Genomic DNA, 19,515 nt, shown 5'->3' with positions numbered 1-19,515 from the left:
TATGTGTGAGAGAGAGGAGGAGGGCTGCGGGTGTGCGTGTGAGCGAGAGGAGAGGAGGGCTGCGGGTGTGCGTGTGAGCGAGAGGAGAGGAGGGCTGCGGGTGTGTGTGTGAGCGAGAGGAGAGGAGGGCTGCGGGTGTGCGTGTGAGCGAGAGGAGAGGAGGGCTGCGGGTGTGTGTGTGAGCGAGAGGAGAGGAGGGCTGCGGGTGTGCGTGAGCGAGAGGAGCGCTGCGGTGCCGGTGCGTGCGGGGGCGCTGCCGCGGGCGCAGGGAGCGCAGCGGGAGGCGGCTGCTCACTTGGCTGACGGATGGATGGCTGGGAAAGATCCCGCCAGCCCATTTCTGCTCTCTTCATACGTCTCTTCCTCTCTGCTTTTCTTCTTTTTTTTTTTTTCTTTTTTTTTTTTTTTTCCGCCTTTCACTATCTCTCTGGGAATTCTGTATTTTGCATTTTTTTTTTTTTTTTTTATTTCTCTCCCTCCTTCCTGCTGAGGATACCTTTCGCTTGCCAAGTTTGTAGTGACACCTCTCAGATTCCCCCACTCCCTGTTTTTTGGATCTATTACAGTGCCCGTTTGTAGACAGGCGTACCGTATTTTTTTTTTTTTTGCGTCTTTTCTTTTTTTTCAAGAAAATTGGAATTCTTTGGGAAGCTAATGGATATTGAGGAGCATGATCCTAAAAATCTCTTTTTGAATCTGTAAATGAGGTGTGCGAAGAAATTCTTAAATTCAGCCATCAATTTAGCTTCATATTAAACACCTCGAAGCATTTATGATAGCAGAGCAGGTGCAAGCGAGGATTAGTAATAAGGTAAGGGAGCTATTTCCATCTTTGAGGCAGCAGCGTTTGCTCGGGGTTATCAGCAGCTTCTCTATTTTTTTTTTTTCATGGAATCTGGGCTGATTTATTTGCATTTTCGGTGCTGTTCTCCCGTCCTTCCGAGTCTTTTCTAAAGCGCCTGCTTGCTTTTTCATCACTAAAATATACATCCCTTCTCCCTACCGTCTCTGTATTTGGGAGTTTTCTTTGCCGTGCACATGTTTTGGCTGTTATTTGATCACTGTTTAAAAACACCAACCCTCTGTTTAAAATTATTTCTTGTCTCGCGCTTTCCTCCCCCCCGCAGGATTCCTGAAAAGCCCCACAGAAAACTGCAACACGAGAGCTTTTTTTTTTATTTGCATATAAAAAGGAATAGTTTCCCCCCCGCCCTCCTCCCGGGGGAAAAAACTGGGCAGGGGAAGGAGGGGGAAAGCAATCAGGTTCTCCCTCTAAAAGGGAATGAATTCTCCTCCCTTTGCCACCCCCTGTTCGTTGGGGTTGGTTTGGGGGCAGCAGCGGGGTCCCCCTCCCGCGGGCGCTGCTGCTGCGGAGCTTTAGCCGGGCACCACACACACACACACGAGCCTCGGTGTGTCTCCCTCCTTCCCAAAGTTTCTCCTTCCCCCGCCGCACAGCAGGGCCCTGGGCCGGGGGAAGGGGAGCCGAGCTCGGGGAGGCTGCGGGAGCACCTGCGCGGAATTCCAAACGCTCCTGGAGGCAGCGGGATGCGAGAGGGGAGTGTGTGTGTATGTGTGTGTGTGTGTACACTCGCTTCTGGGCGGCTGGAGAGAAGGGAAGGGAGAGGATGCTCTCGCTTCCTTCTGGGATGCTGCAGGCTCTTGCTCTCCATCAGCATGCTTTACTAATTTTTGTTTTATCAGCTCCATTTAGGGATATAAATGGGACGAGCAAGGATATCAATTACCAGCTAACTGCGGCAATAGCCCGTGTTTTATGGGATTTAATGATTTCTCTTGTTTTGAAAAAGCTCTTGTGACGCTAACAATAAAGAACTCCATAAATCATCTAAATGAATTGTGTTCCAGTACAGGCAATTTTTAGTCGTTTGCTGCGTATCTTCCTGTCCCAATAATTAATTGCACTAGCAGTTGTGAACACGTTTCTGGTAATAAAGGTGCCGTTACTAAAAAGTGGCTTTCTTGCTATGGGTCCCATGTTTACTGAACTCCTTCTGTGTCTCAGCTGTAGACAGACAGCCGCTGTCCTCTCGAGATATAGGGACAGATCAGGTGGCTACGAAGCCAATGTAGTGCGTGAACACACCTGCTTGGGGAAGTGACACGTCCCCCAGCACTGACAAAAGTGGGGGCCCATTTAATGGTCTGCTTCAGTGACTTAGGCTGAAAGCAGGAAAATCATCATTTAAGCCTTTTGATTACGTATTTTGATTAAAAGATGAAGCAAACTTTTTCTTTTTTTTTGTAATCTTGATGATTCTATCATTAGCTTTTTAAATCCTCTTAAAAAGAAGCAGGAGCAGTGGAGTTTCGTTCTTCAGCAGAATATAGCAGTGTTCCTGCAGTGCTGTAAGGAAAGCTCCTCTTTCATGCTATCCTTTCCATTGCTTTATTCACACCTTCTCCTGTATTCACAATTGTATTTTTTTGATCCATTATTTACAGTCAGGATATACTGAAAAGGCTGGAATAAAATATTGTGTTCTGCTTACAGAGGGAAACATGCTTTGAGGAAAGGAATCAAGTTTGACTGTTTGAAGAGAATTGTTAAGCCACACGGTTTACATTTCCTTGAGTTTTCTTTCCACTGCCTTTGACGATATTTAGCGCTATCTGCAACTGGTGATGTAGCATACATCTATATGTGCATATAACATCTGCGTAGCTTGCTACATGTTCAGCTGGAGCTCTGTTGTTGCCAACAAATCATTCACATTAATCAGCAATTGAACAGGTAGCAGGCTCAGTTCACAATACGATTAATTGGGCCATTAGTTGCCAAACATAATAGCATTATGTAGATATGTTGAGTCCCTCAAAAAACTGTTACCATGGGATTTTTTTTTTTAAATAACCACATGCAGAATCTGGTAAGATTGAATTCCTTGTGGCCACCGAGTATGCATTTGAGTAAGGTTAATGGAACACAAATCTAAAAAGTTATTTCATGAAATGTGTGTAGATTTTAGCACTTTCTCTGAGCTCTCCTGAACAATGTTTATTAGCATGAAATATCTCAGAGATGCTGAGTTCAATACTACCGTCCTTATCCAAGCTAAAATTTCCATAGGCCTAATCTATGTGTTAAAGATGTTTTCAATAAGAATTTGACTGTGCAAACAGACAATTTAGATGGTAACTTCAGTGCCAATAGCTTTTATGTAGAGTTAATTTGTCACTATTAGAAAGGTTGCTGTTTATCTCTGTAAACTGGAAAGGGTCGAAGAGTATTTCCTGTTGTGTCATCAGTACAGCCACTGTCATTCCCTCTTTGCCAAAAAACAGTTGCCTAATGAGGGCAGACTTGGATTTCAGCTTTTAAAATGTCTTTCCCCTCAACATCAAAAACATTTAGAAAATTGAACTGGTGACTCACTAGAAGGGTTGTCTATATTCCTTTTTACTATTCATTATATTTTATACCATGTATGCATTTGAGCATAATCTATCTGACAGGTTGTTACTTGAATAAGTTCTTTATTTGTTTATTTTCCTATTTCTGCATGGTTTCCCTCATACACTGTAATAATGATAATTCCTTAAGCAGCAGTGAGTTGCAAGTAAATGCTCGAGTACATGGGTCAACATAGTGATTCATGACTGGATAGAGAATATTGCTGATGGAGGCACATGGCAAATTAAATCTCCAACCATAATTTCTGGTAGAGGTACAATACACTTCCTATTTAGTTCTTGTTCTTAAATTAGCTTTGGGAGGTTTTTTTCAGGTGGTAACCAGTATTACAGGACTCCTATATTTCAATCTACAGGGTGGTAAGCTGTAATTTTGCAATGGAAAATCAGAGATATAGCCTTCCCGACTTCAAAGAAATTAATTGATGGTACCCAAATCCATACAGTTACTAATACTACCGTTTGTTCTCATTTCACCTTTTACTTAAAACCTCATAGTGCTTTTCAATAGCAGCTATTGATATCCTAATTTTTACGGATGTGAAAATTAGCCAAAGTGGGTGACTAATCTGAGATTATTTAGCACGATTCAGTAGCAACTGTAGATAACAGACTTGGTTTTTTTAGCTTTTGGTGCTCAGTTCCAGGCTGTAGCCACTAGATGGGCATGAAAATTCCGTAAGAGTTGCGTTGTTTCTGAGGAAGAAAGTATGTGATTACTTAAAGAAACAAAATGTTCAATACCCATCAGTTAAATAAGTTTAACTGAAAGAAACAGAGATGTGAGTAACTACTTTTATATGCTTTTGTTAGTGGCTGTTTACAAATTGTGTAAATTGATACAAGATGTAGAACGTACTGCTCACTTATTGCCTAGGAAGATGCCAGGCCACCAGTCTGGTCTGAGCAGGAGATCTGCAGGTGATAAGCCCTCCCCTATGTGCAGCTGCAGTACCTGCCTGTTGTCAGACCCCTTCAAGCCTGGTGTCTTCCTAGCTGAAAGTTCCACGCTGTGATGTGTACTTGTGTACTTCCATCTCCCCTCAGGATGCAAAAGTGGGAGGTTCAGAGCACCCAAATGTGAGATGTGGCCAAGTTCTGTTATTTTTACGTTCTTACAATCTTACCACAGTCAGCAGGGTGAGCTTAGTAAAGTACACTGAAGTCATGACCATTAAAAAAGGTATTAATATTTGTTTAGAAATGCCAGAACTAAGGAAAGCTTCTTTCCCAAAGACTTGAGTCTCATAGAGTGAAACTTTTGCATAGTTGAAATACTGATGAGAGCTCTCTATCTTATTCACGTTTCTTGTGCCTGGTAATATATTGCAGATTTTCTTTGTTTTCTGTTGAGGTTGAGGGAAGTTTTCAGAGTCTTGCAGTTTCTCATTTCTGTTTTCTCACTTATTTTCAAAGAATTTGTGTGTTCCAAAGGTAGATTGGGCTGAAATCACCAACTGATTAAAAAATTGGCGTAAATAAACATGAAGTATGTTTCTGTAGCTCACACTGCTTTAGAGGACCAGACTGAAATTGCAGTCTTGTATAGGTCATGTATTTGCTCACTTAACAAGCTGGTAAACTAGATCTTTCACTCATTTCAGGGCTTTTCAGTGCACAGGGTAAAAGCTTACTACTGCTGATGGGTAGTGAGGTTTCTCCTTGGCTCCTAGTGTTGGTAGTCCAAACAGTCTGAACATTTGTCTGTGGAGGTCCATGGGGCAGAGAGGAGTAATTGCCAGAAATCTGTTTTGTATCCAAATGGTTAAGACCATGTTTTTGTCATAAGTAGGATTAATATTTCCCAGGAGACCAGTTTTAGTTATGAAATGGCCATATTGTTGTGATACCAGCTGTTAGGTGGATTTCTGCAACTTTCTAGGAAAAGACAATACCTGTGCGTGAGTCTCATGTGCTTGAGAATGTTTTGCAAAGCCAGAAAAAAAATTAATTGTTTGAAGTCTGTTTTTCTTTCTTTCTTTTTTTTTTTTTTTTTTTTTTGTTTCAAAGTATGCATCTACATCACTGTGTATTTCCAAACTGAAGTTATGCAGTAGTTTTATTAACGTGTACACTTTGGAACAAATCCTTGACCGTGGCCTTTTTTCCCCAGCAGGGAAAAAAGCTCTGTGCTTCAGGAGAGGGACTGTATTTGGGACAAGTGTTCAGACACCTTTTCCCTGTGGAGGAAGAGGGTGGACAACCCACAAGCATAGTAGGAAAAGGAGGACAGAAAAGACAAGGGGATAGAAAGTAGGAAGGATGAAGGTAGAAGGAAAACATCTATCAGGAAAGAAGATAAATTGAATGTAGTGATGATAAATTGCTACTAATTGAGCATAATAAATGCCTCATTGTCTGTAAAGCTACATTGCAAACAGTAGTAGAAGTGTTCAATCCTGAAATGCCACCTTGAAAATGCAGTCCAAAGTCCATTTGATTTTGTTCATGTCATTGGAGTTGCACTGGTTTACAACAGGGTTAAAGCACCGGAGAAGTGGGATTTTACTTTTAGTTGTTTTCGTTGTTGTTGTTGATAAGCTGAGAACATGGCACTTCATAATGTGACTATATATTATGCAAGAAGAAAGCAGAAGGGAATGATCAGCTGTATTGTTAATTGGCTTACTAACTTCATATATTGTGAGAGGACTAACTTCATAGATAGAGGGGAAAGAAAGAGTTTATATTTCTGCATTTCAGTAAAACAATATAAAACCAACTATAAGATGTTTTCCAGAGCCTTAGTAACAGAACTGTAATTAGCATAAGATTTCCAAGGACAAGGATAAATAAATACCAGATGCGCTTATTTGTTTGTTTAGGATTTGATCCATTTCCGATTGAGGGGAACTTCATTATTCAGAGGAAGGAAAAGAGGGAGGATGTACTGTTCCTCTGAAGTGGATGGGAGACTTTCCATCCCAGTTGCCAAAAAGCAGCACAGGGGATTATGTATTTTGAAATAGAAATTTGAAGTAGAAATTTTGTTAAATGTTTGTATAATTATCTGCCAACACTCACTATGGTGAAAGTTCATGTTAAGGAAGTAGGAAAATACTTATAGGGATTTTACTCCAGCCTTTGCTTTTGTTCAACAATTATTCAGAATTGTCTCATCTGTTATTTTCAGTCAACCATGACCTCCAGCTGAGAGATATTTCACAGAATCACTAGGTTGGAAAAGACCTCCTGGATCATGGAGTCCAACAATAACTATCAACCACTAAACCATGCCCCCTCATCCACCTGTCTTTTAAACACCTCCAGGGATGGGGACTCCACCCCCTCCCTGGGCAGCCTCTGTCAGTGCCCAATGACCCTTTCTGTGTAAAATTTTTTTCTGATATCCAACCTGACCTCCCCTGATGGAGTTTGAGGCCATTCCCCCTTATCCTGTCCTCTTGGGAGAAGAGCCCAGCTCCCTCCTCTCTCCAACCTCCCTTCAGGTAGTTGTAGAGAGCAATGAGGTCTCCTCTCAGCCTCCTCTTCTCCAGGCTAAACAACCCCAGTTCCCTCAGCGACTCCTCGTAAGACTTTTTCTCCAGCCCCTTCACTGCTTCATTGCTCTACTCTGGACACACTCCAGAGCCTCAGTATCCTTCTTGTAGTGAGGGGTCCAGAACTGAACACAGTACTCAAGGTGCGAAAGCTCCAGTGCTGAGTACAGGGGCAGAATCACCTCCCTGGACCTGCTGGTCACGCCGTTTCTGATATAAGCCAAGATGTTATTTGCCTTCTTGGCCACCTGGGCACACTGCTGGCTCATTTGACTTTATATTTATTATATTAAAAAAAAGCCCTCAATCTCCTGAACTCGGAAAACCTGGCACTAATTAAGCATATTTGTTGGACAACTAAAATTAAAAGCAGATGAAGTTTTACTGAAAGACATAACCAAGTAGCAATTTATATTACAGTAAAATGAAAATTAGGCGTTACTGAATTAGACAAGCTGAGTGCTGAGGCTTTATTAATTGTTGTTTGTATTCCTTGGGCAACCAGAAAGTTCAGCCAAAATCATCACCTGTTTGTGCAAGGTATTGTACAAATAAAAAATGTATACATTTTGTGTCCTAAGAAATTTAGGCTTTACTCTACTCTGAGTGCTTATTTTGTGATTTACCACAGTTACACTGAGTTTGTGTGTTCACAGTGTGAAAATACCTTAAATCGTGGAAGAACTGGAATACAATGTGAAAGCAGAGTGATCAAAAAATAAATTCAGTGTGCTCAAATAAACATTTGCAGGCACATTTTAAAAGAGGAAGATCAAATCATTTAAGAACTTTTCTCATCTTTGATAGACTTAGTTAAAAAATATGCATGCATATATAAACACATATACATATGCCCTATCCTATATGATAGTGCAAATACAAAAAAGAAATTGTGTGGTTTGAATCAAACTTCAGTGTAAAATACATAGAGATTGCAGCAATGTTATTGAACTTAATATGTGCAACAAATGTATACACAGCTAGTATATATGAAGAAATAGCATTTCTTTTAGTCACACAGTGACTTAGTCAACTTTTGTGCCCTTAATGAACCAATGAGAGATGCACAGTTAAAACTACTTTTCCCCTGCTATTTCATTGGCTTGTTTTTTTTTTTTTTTAAAATCTAAATTAAAAAATGTAGATTGACTTTTAGTCTGTTTGGCATGTTTTAGCCTCTGTAGAGATGAACCATTTGGCAAGTGAGCATCTAACCAAAGGCTGAACAAAATTGAACTGTAGATATTACTTTAAAGTGTCCAATAAAAGAATTGAGGTTTTCTGTTCTTTTGGAACACTCATTGCAACTAATATTTAGCGAACAGTAATTTTTGGAAAACAGAAAACTTAATGATGTCATTGTTCTTCATTCACCACCGACATTTTGTACTCTTGCAACTCTGATGTTTTTGCAGATTGTTGCTTAGGTCAAAGTCGACTCATTTTTGTATTTTAGTAAGTTTGCTGGAGTAGTTAGGAGCAAGATCACTTACCTAAACACAAACCTTGTTTTGAATGTTGATTCGAATTTTGAATGTTAATGCTGGAGAAGATATTAAAAGGGTGCCATGGCTTTCCTTTTTGGCTGTTTAGCAACATTTTTCATTGTCTTCTTAAATCCATCTGAGAGTAACTTCCCCACCCTCCCATTTGTCTCCCCTCCTCCGCCATCCTTTACCTTCTCTGGTTCATAAGTGTGCAGTGACTCATTGCCAGTGACTCGGGTGCGGAGAGAGCGGAGAGCCAATGTGATAGTTGGATCTTTGCTTTTCTCATACTCACTCTTCACCCATCTGCCGGGACTGTGACGCAGCAATTACACTGTGCCAGACTTTTCCTGCAAAGCCATGTTTAAGGTCTTAGCTGCCGCATATCCACGAGAAAGAAACACTGGAGGCACTTTCAATCTCATGACTTTGCTTGATGTTTACATTAAAATATGTTCCAGTACTCGATCTATTTTGTTTTCCCATCCATAAATTGAACTACTACCCTGAGATGCTGTGAGGATTAATGAATGCTTGGAAAGCTCGCTGCAGATGGAGAAAATACAGTGCTGCCTCTTCAGATTATTATGTATAACACTGCATAGTTCAAAAGTTATGAGGAGTGTAAAAAGTCTCTGGTAGATGAGGCAAGAAAATATTAAACCCCTTATTAATGGAGGAGCCTTAGGTCTTTCTTCATCTGCCATCCATTCTTGGTTTGGAGACCGGCAGTACGATGAATGATCCTGTTCTTGTGAACCTTCTCTTTGTAACAGACTTTGAAAATGAGGTGGGTTTCACATGGGAAAATCTTGTTGGACCTCTGGAAGCTGTTTAGCTTTTGTAAAATATCAGTATTTAATTGTTTTTGAGTATGTTTCTTTCAAAATACTGAAGCACCACTACGTATATGACCCTGGCCATTTATAAAATGATTGTTTCTTTTAGAAAAAGGTAAAAGATTAATATAAACTCACATGGTAATTGTAGAAGAAATCAGCCTTTGTGATGAGAAATTAGAATCCAGTTATATTTCTAATACTTTTTAATTATGTATTTAACATTTCATTTTCTCCTTAGATATAAACACATTTCCCTGAGTGTTACAGCTTCCTAGCTAGAAATTTATATGCAACATTTTTGCACACTTTAAAAATAGTTACGAATAATGAGGAAAATGTATTGAAACTTGCGATGGACCCTTAGCTATAATAGAACTGTGAGGAAAACATCCATGATGTCAACTATTGCATCTCTTTTACTACTCTAATAATTTATATGGGGGTTAGGTAAACCATCAGGAATTCAGAGAAGGTGTAAATACGCTACTACAGTGCAGTAGTTTCAGAAAACAGTATGTGAAACTTCGTCTAGAACTAGAAAATGTGTACACACTAAGAATAATAAATAATAATTGTAATCTTAACCAAAAAGTTGTGCTTGGTGTTAGTGAAACAAGCTACTTGACATTTGGCTGATAATGTACTTGAGCTGTGACTTTGCAGCCCCACGTTTATTCGGAAAATATTTGATATTTAAAAAATGCAAGCGCCTCTTTAATCAAAACAGTGGGAATTGTTTGTGTGCTAGCAAGAAACTCAATCTTATCTTTGGTTATCTGTCAATAAGATGCTGTGTGATGATACCATGTTGAGTACTGTGGTGCTTTCAGAACTCTGTCTCTGAAGACAATTTCAGTGCTTAAATAAACCAAAGGTAAAATATCAGATTATTTTACAGACTACAAAATCCAGTCTTGCATAATGCTGAGGTTCCATAATCGGGTCCTAAACTGAAATACAGAGAGCAAGATCTGCAAAACCTAGAGAGCAGTATTGGTGTCAGCAGCAGAGGGAGCCACTTGTCCAACTCTTGGCTGTGTAACAGCTGAAAGACTGGGAAAAAACAACAAAAAGGAGACAAAATGGCAGGAAAAAATATGATAACCTGTTGAACACTGTCCACGCATGAAAAATAATATTTTAAAATTGAAACTGTTTAGTGTGTTGATCTCTTGACCAGATCTAACATTTTTCTTAACACTGAATACTCTTAATTTATCACATTCAAATTCTAATCTAGCCATTTTTTTCTAGATTGTTGCCATAAAAATATTTCGAAGCTTACAAAGTAGATATTATAAAAATAAATTATGATCTTCAATTACAACTGTAACTTTGGTTCCTCTACTTGCTGTAATAATGTAAATACATTTTATATTTATGTATTGGACCCTTAAATTGGTATTCTCAGTTGGTACAGTGGGATACTTGGTAGGAATACAGATAAGGGTAATTATTCGTTTCCTCAACTACCTCAGCCTACTTTTTTTCCTCCTAGTAATGCCATATGTTATATGGCATTAATATATATTCTTTTTAGATTACTAAGAACTGAAATGGGAGTGATATTGTGATTCTGGACTTAATATTTGCGGTATAATTATATGTCTTGTGCCAATGAAGTTCATAAGTTGCAAAGTCAAACCAGGTCTGAGCTGTGCAAGATGCTGCATTTACCCACAGTTAAAAAAACCCCAGTGAATAACGCCTTCCCCAAACCATCTCCCAAGCGCTAGTGTTAAGCATTTGTAATCCATGTGCTATCATTGACAAAAGAGGAGAGAAAGGAAATATTGCCCTTTGAACAAAAGATGACTTTTCTTAGCTGAAAGTTGTCAAGAGTCACAAAAGCAGCCTCTGGCAGAGTGAGGAATTTGAACCTGAGCCTCTGAAGTCCTAGTCCAGCCCCTTCTTCATAAGATATTCTTTCTTTCCTTAACCTTAGCACCATAAAAGCGATCTCTGTACAGTGAAGATAATTTTTAAACTAGATTTGTGTGTTCTACTACCACTCTAGTAAAATACACTTATTTACAGGCATGCGTGTGCAGAAACACACACACACACACAAATCCTTTCTTTAGACAAGGACTTTGCTGATAAGACCGTGTAATAGTACTAAAATCAGTTCATGTGGAGCTTCAAAGTTATTAGGCTGTAGCAATTTAAGTGTATTCAGTCTGTCTGCTTAAGAGATTTCCAAGGTAGGTACCTACCCACAGGGGTGTACGTAGAGAGAATGTGTATGTATATACATGCATTTCTAGAGGGTATATACACGTATATATGTACAGTTAGGTATTTCAAAGCAAAAATTAGAAATTGAGTTTAGCTGAGACTTTGTCGGAGGAGGAACCGCAGAGAAATTTCAGTACTCGTAGAGCGTTCTGACTTTCTTTTACTTGATAAGAGAGATGAGAAAAGCCCAGTTTGTTTGCTGCTAGTGCCTGAGTGAACGTACATGCTTCCCAATTTCACATTTGGACTACATCTAATAAAATTCTTCTATAGTTCAATATTTTACAAGTTGTGCTGCCAGATTTAAATGCTAAACTAAGTTAGTTTTCAAGTTCCTTCTTTGAGAACGTACAGAAGAGAAGTTTGTTTCAACAATGTTTTCCCTATGTTTCTCGAAAATTTGTTTTTACTGGCTGAAACAGGTGGATAGAGGTTCAGGTGATGCACGTGGAAAGAGATATTCGGTTCTTAGAGACATCTAAATGTTGAACTCAGGTAATGAAGTCCTTAAGTGAACTCACATAGAAAAACTCAGCCAGAGCAACAAACTGAGCTCAGGCATAAGTTGAATCGCCCATCTGGTTCTCTTTCTTTCCCAAATCTCCTAGAAAGTTGTTCGTGTGTCAATACAACCTTCCGCGTTCCTGGAAAATGTAGAAGCCTTAACATTGGTAATGGACGAACTGCGCGTTTCATTACCTTTCAATCTTTCTATTGCATTTCAAGAACTAAAGTTTTCCCACTTTCAAACAAAACAAAGATGTAGTCTTTGACAGTCTGCAAAAAGTGAATTGTAACCTGTAAGCTGCTAATTTTGCTATTAGGTCTTTCAAACATATTCTTTCAGTCTGTTTGCAAATTTAGATCCTAAAAGGTTGTCAGAAGTGAACCAAACAACACGGAACAGTTGTGAGACACTGCTTAGGGTGTTTTGAATGTGTTTGATTTCAGTTTTTACTTTCTTTTTGTTTTGAAACCCAGACCCAAATGAACAATTCATTATGATTTAGCTGGTTGCTTGAAGGACATCTAGATTGGAAGTTCCTATAAAAAGTATTCGGTTTTGTGTCAGGTCCAGTACAGTGTTCTTAAAGCACCATTTGAAACTGTCATACACATTGCACTTTCTCAAAGGTTTTTGCAAATATGTTTTCTAAGTGAGGCTATTTATCCAACAACCTGCTCTCAGTGAAGTGTTCAGAAAACAGTAGCTGTTGTTTGCTTCTTGAAGGAAATTATTTATTACTAAGACAAAATGAATCTGCACTATCTCACTTCTCTGTGCAGGGCAATATATTAAAACCTGAAGGTTTATGAAAAAATCAAAGAGGAATAACTGGGCAACAGAATAGTACATGAAGTCCAACCTACGTAATTGTAAACTGATGCACATTGGTGAAAATATACTGTGATAAACTGGGTTTTGGGTTGTCTAGGGGAAAATATCTAAGGAGGTTATGATTTGTTTCTTGCTGGTTTACCCTAATTTAAACAGAACTGGGAATCATTCTATACAGCTACAACCAAAACCAGGTAGTGCGATTTAGCTCAACTGAGGCTTAGCCCCAAGCCCCTTGAAATCCACGGAAAATTTCTCATTGGTGTCAGTGGTCTTTGGATCACTTTTCAGTAGCTCTGACAGTGTTACCTTCTCTGCTAAATAATGACACTCTAAGGAAAAATTTTACACCCCTGTCAGGAGGGTTTCTGTAAAGAAACCTCTTTCATTGCTTCCCTTTAAAAAGATCTCAAGGAAAATTGTACACTAAGTTATTCATCTAGTTCTCTACTGAACCTTCTTGCACCAACAGTGTAATCATGGAGTTCAAACATAATTTCGCCAAAGGTTAAAGAGAACACAAAATGGTGAGATTTTCTAATCTCATCTTGTGATATGGATGAATACAGGTGACCATCTGCTAGCTGAAGCATTTAGATTAAACAAAGAAACACTCTGGATATGCTACATAGAGAGGTCATCAAATCAGACTTTTAGGTTAGATCTTTTATTTAAAGACTGGATGATTTTGTGGCCGTTAATAATATTTGTAGCTCCAGTATGCAAACCAAGATAAGAATAATCAAATCTCATGCTTCAGGGCATAAGCTAATCACCTGCTGGGTTTGGCATAATTGGTTTAGTGCATTATAGTAGAAAGGAGGTTCACTTTCTCTGAAACTTGGAGTCTTAGCCGCCCTCAGTGAAAGCATTTAAAAGGCCAGAGTTTCCTGACCCCTTTTGACAGCTCTTTTGTCCCTACAATGATGCGTAACTAGGGCCAGTGAACATCAGTGTTAGAACCTTATATTTTGATTTTTCTGATTTAAACCTGTGTTAGTGTGAATTGTGACATTTTGTGTGGTAGAGGCTGTGCATATGCACTTCAGGATTCCTTGCATGTTTTGCCTTTTTTTTTTTTTTTTCAGAAGTGGAAAAGATGCCAAATGATGTAAGAAACAGACTCTGTGATAGATTGCTGAATAGTGTGCTCACACACAGAGACACAGACAGACACACATTAATTCATGTGTTAAATTACAAAATAATCAATTTATCTATCTGTCCCGGTATCTGGGCATAGATAGTTGATGTGCTACTTATATAAATGACTAGGAAATGGTTACAATGCTTTGCAGGCCCCAAATTAGACAAGTAATAAGTTATAATAGTTTTTTGATTAACTTCTTGGCAGTAGAAGTTGGATTTACCTGATATGGAGCCTGTTTCTGGCAGTAGATTCACCAGAAACCACCTGCTCAAAAGGATTAATTCTGTAATTGAATCTCTGCTCATTTTAGTAAATGTGGGTTGTTTTCTTAGGCCCAATCTGTGGTGGATTCTGGCGTGTGGGTATGAAGCAGGGAAGCGTAAACATTTTTCCCTTCCAGTGCCCTCAATGGAGGCTGACTAAGTCTACAGCCTGTGCACTTCCAAGAGTAGTGTGTTGTAGAAGGAAAAAATAAGGAGAGCAAATCCCTCCCCTCTTAGCAAAATCAAATGTGAAGTCACAGGCAGTGAGATACCCTAACCAGAGTTCTCTAGGATGTTCAGAACATCCCCAAACTGATAAGATTCAATTCCACTGCTTTTAGAGTAATTTCTGTTGAACTCTCTTTGGTTCTTTTTTGCTATTAAATTAGATGTGGGGTTTCCCGGACCATGCAGTATGTTCTTTGAAGGCAGTTTGCCCTGCAGCTCTACCAGTACGTTAGATGACAAGGTTGAATTGGGTTGCTCTATGCTTTAACAGTTTGAAAGTTGGCAGGCTTAGTTGCTACCAATACTTCGCTTTATCAGGGCTTTCTCTTCTAGGAATTTGTTATAAGGACCATCCATGTTTTTGCCAATGAGTTTCACCCGATGGGGGCTGTAGTTTTCTTAAGGTCTTTTAGGAGTAAGGGTGACTAAAATTTAATGTATTCATGTAACCTACCCTAGAGAATCAGGAGAGAGGCTACAGGAGTTGTTTGCCTTCTGAAAGCCTGATGCAGGGCACCTTCCTTGAAAGCCTTAGAGTCAGTCCAGGCACCTCTGTATCATAAAAAGTCACTCAATGTGTTGGCACTGAGCATGAGGTCATGAGGTTGGTTTTTGGTGTTTTTGTTTTGCATATATGTGCATTTACAGAAGATTTTTGAAGCTGGGAAAAGAAAAGTATGGTATTGTGTTGGAATTTCTCACTGTTCTTGCAGGGGGAGGAGGAATTCGGACTAATGGGAGATCTGGGACCTTTTTAATGCCTAAGCTAAACCAGTGGCAAGTCTATATGTGTCACCGGCTGGAGGTTTGAGCTCAGACAAGCACAGGACTGTTGTTCAGTGTTCTGCTGTGGGTTTTTTTTACTTTTGTGTACAAAGATGTTGGCTCACACAGGAATAAGAAAGGAAGTACTATTCTCAAGAAAACAGCAACAAAAATACAAGCAAGTTCATAATCTATGTGAAGTCCTCAGATGCAGGCCTGCAGGAAAACCCATAATTGCTGATATAGATGGGGGGATATATTTTTTTCAAGATGAATACTTCTAATAAAACATTTTCATAATTTCCACACAGTGGTAATAATTTTATTGCTTTTCTTTATCTATACCTATTACTGTTCATAGAGTAGCTGCTCAGTTCTGATAACCTAGTGGAAAAGCATTCCAAGCATAACTCAAGGTTTGCAGAATTTCATGAAATTCTCTGAATTTCCACTTCAAAGTATAGTGGTGCAGTTTACTATGGCCGTTAATAAGACATTTTTCGATTTAGTATTTTGATCGGGAAACACAGTTATCTCATTTCCTGGTGATTTATATGTTTCTTTTCTAAAGGAATTTAAGGTTTTCAAAGTTATCAGTCCATAATTAAGTATTTTACAATTAGCTGGCCCATCACCATAGTAGCAGAACATTGGTCTATGGGATTACAGAGAACAGCACTGAAAAAACCCCAGAAAATCAGCCTTGCAGAGCCAGACCCAACTGCACAGGCAATTTTGCCCGGCGTTTCAAGATGAGAAGTTTTTAACAGATCATATATAAATAACTCTTGAAAGGGAAACTGACCCAGCGCAGAAATGTGTTTATCTGTAGGCATGCTTGCGCTGGTTCTTATCCAAACTTTGTCTTTATTCACTCAACCAGTCCTTTAAACAGGGCCTTTAGTTTCAAAAATCAGGCTCGATTTTTACCCTCTCAAGGTGCAGCAGTCACGAAGATATCTGAAATGTGTGGGAGTGATAAACGCAATTACCATTGGTCACCACTGATGTATTCGGTTGTACCCTGTCTTGTGTTGAAATGAAATCATTGCGTACATCCTCAGAAGTCAAATGCTTTAAAAGTATAGTTTAAATTATAAAAACGTCCTTCCCCTTGAGCCTACAGCAGGCTGTTAATGACGGTAATGGTAGAATTTCTTTCCAATAAACCTCACAATAATGTGTTTTCTTGAGCTGGCTGTTCTCAGAATATCTTTTTTGAAAGCCTTTTGGTCTCTGCTCAGGAGCTCTCTGTTGCCTTAGAGATACTCTTGTATATTGTATGCATGAAATAAGCCCAACAAAACTGCCTAGGGACTCTGCCACAGTCAGTAAAATAACACTTAGGTCCCACCACAAATGGCTCCAACTCCTGATAGCGTGCCAGGTTGGTTTTGACAGGCTGCATTGTAGATAAATAGAGGCATTTTTTGTATACTTTCAAGAAATTTAAAGAATTGGGGTTTTATTGTGATCCAAAGGTGAATAGAAGGAGATTGCTGGTCTGTAGAGTACTTTTTGTTTTGTCCAAGATTACAGTTACTTTGATTGGGTGGTAGAAGTCATTTTATACTTGCCTGTACTTTGGTACCTTGGATATAAAATTTTCATACTTCCTGTAGCCATAGAAATCTCCAATGAACAAAGAGAGAAATCTATATGGAATACTGCTGTGATAAAGGAAATAATTTGTCATCTTTCTTAATTTTTTTTGTGTTCGCCAGAACTGCTTTTACAGAAAAAAACCCACCAACCTTGTAATTCATGAATCAAAAGCCTACCCTATTCTCTACCTGTGCAGCTTCACTGACTCTAATGGCACTTCATGAGTGTAAGCAAAAGCAACACTCAGCTACCATACCTATCTTAGCAGTACTCTAGTAGTTTTCAGACTATCAGACATGATTGTATGTATTTATTCTCATGATTTGTGGATTGAAGCTCACTTTAATAGCTACCTTTCAGCTTTAAAATCTGAAAGAAATCTCTACAGAGGATCACAGATACTCTTACATTCCCATTTTTCAGGTGTGGAAACTAAGATTCAGGGAGCAGGAACAACCATTATAAGTCACAGAGAGGAGAATATCCAGTGTTCAGAAGAACGTATTTACCTACAGGGGTGGATTAAATATGGCACTAACTCTTTAGTCCACACTTAGTTCAATTCAAGTCATCTTCAGTCCAAACTTTGCCTTTTTGTGAAGTTGAAAGTGAAGCCAGTAAAAAAGATACATTTGAGATTTTGTCTTTTGCAAAACAGCCTTGCTTTCACACAAGAGTTCCTACATAAAGTATTAGAGGCCAAATTTGCTAGAAAGAGAAATACAAATATTCTTTTCTCCTTCAATATTTTTCTTTAGGGTGCTCCCAAAAAGACAATGATTTGTGTAAGATTGTGTGAGACCATGTTACTTAAGTCTCTGAAACATTTCTTAAAAATCTTGTATTGATTAAACATGGAATAAAGCTTTTTTTTTTTTGTCAGTTATGAAACTGAGGGCAAGTCTTCAAATGAAATTGCAATAGGTTGTGATTCTGCAAGGCATCAAGTACCCTCAGTTTTTGTATTTTCAGTAAATATAAATATTTTTACTATTTTACAGAAGAATCATTTTAGTTTTGCCAGAGACTGTATAGTGTCTATAGGATTCATTACTTATGAATATTTAAGGACTGGGTCAGCATAGGCATGTGATTCAATAGAAGCACGAAGCTTTCAATGCATAATTAGTCAAGATGTAGTCCAGGTTAGATATGTGGTACATAAGGGTCTAAATATTGAACAGCTAAAGCAAATCTGATTCAAATGTAAGTAGTTGCATTAGTTCTTCCAGGAGAAATATGTTCTTTGTTTCTCTCGGGTCTTGCACATTTTTCTGTCTCTTTTATGTTTTTGAGTAAACACTGTGTATGAGAATCTGATTCTCTGAAGGCACATGTATAATTTATTTTTTACAAGAAATCTCAGTCCTTCTGGCTCAAAGTTAAATGTATGCATGTATGCAGAATCAAAGCCTTCGATTACAATTGGAAAGTTTAAGTAGTAGGTGGGCTCTGCAAAGGGTTTTAATCTACTTCTTTTATTTGACCTCACATTTATTTGAGTGCACTGAGTTATTTCACACTTTAAGCAGACTTGCACTGGAAGTATCCAACTCCTATATTATTTCTGGCTGGCTTTATAACAGGAACTGCGGAGAACCTGGTTAGACAGCTATGTGTTCTTACAATATTTAACTGTGAAAAAAACAACCAGAAATTGGAATTAAAAAGGTGATATATAAATATACAATCTTAGCATCCCCCATATGTACACTGCCTAAATTCTTTGTTGATTTCTAAAGCGAATTAGGGCTCTATCTCTTTCCACACTCCTGTGTGAAACAAATATCTAAGAGGTTTATTCAAGGTACCATGCTTCCCAAAAGAGTCTATTAGTTTGAATGCTAGTTACAGTGGAGTTTTTAATCCTAGGGTACATGGTAATAGCTATTAACAATGTTGCTGGCCCCAAGGAACAGTCTTCCAATGAACAAAATCATGTGAATGTCACCCTCTTGGAGCAACTCTACAAGTCAACTAAGTTGACCCACTAACTATACCTCTGCTTCAATGTGACTTTTATGGACTGAAAAATTTGTGCTAGTAACCTGTACGGATATGGAATTTGTCCCTGCAGAGATGTGATTTTAATCTATCATCAAGAATATATTTGTAGCCAGCTTTTGTGTGGTAGGTAGTGCCTCTTCTATGCTTAGGATGCCAAGTTAGTGAGGCGAGCTCTAAAGAATTTCAATGGACTGGCTCAGACCTTCCTGAAATGGCAAATAAACTGCACGGTGAGTTGTGTTCTTATGTATTTAGCAAATGCTACAGAGGCAAATAAAACACCACAGACACTGAGAGATGTATAAATTTCCAAAACTGCAATAAAGAGCTGTCCTCTGTATCTGAATATGTCAAACTGGCGGTATCTAATGTGAGCTGAGCTTGTCAGACATCGGTTACGTTATGGTTACTTCAGACTTCTCATATTTGGATAGTATGATTGAAGCTTTAGTGCAGCGTACTCTGTACAAATAACAGTATCTTGGGTAGAATATGGCAGATTTTAGCAAGCAGATTAAAGGGAAGCTGAAGTGACTTTCTGCTCTTTTTGATTGTTTTTGTGTGCGTGGTCTTACACTGTTGCAACATGTATGGAAATATGTTGATGCATCATTACCTCTACAACAGAAATCCAAAGGAAGAAAAGGAGTGTAGAG

General features: G+C 38.7%; 1 protein-coding gene across 1 annotated transcript in view; it reads left to right on the top strand.

Annotated features, from left to right (window-relative positions):
- The first annotated feature begins 507 nt into the window (after window positions 1-507).
- Window positions 508-19,515, top strand: part of NLGN1 (neuroligin 1) — a 386,535-nt gene continuing 367,527 nt past the window's right edge. The window contains exon 1 of the mRNA XM_054074820.1: window positions 508-811. The gene's annotated coding sequence lies outside the window, so the exon portion shown is untranslated. The remainder of the gene's footprint in view (window positions 812-19,515) is intronic.

Source organism: Cuculus canorus, chromosome 9 (genome assembly GCF_017976375.1).
Source record: "Cuculus canorus isolate bCucCan1 chromosome 9, bCucCan1.pri, whole genome shotgun sequence".
NCBI lineage: Eukaryota > Metazoa > Chordata > Aves > Cuculiformes > Cuculidae > Cuculus > Cuculus canorus.
This window is presented reverse-complemented; position numbering and strand designations above follow the sequence as displayed.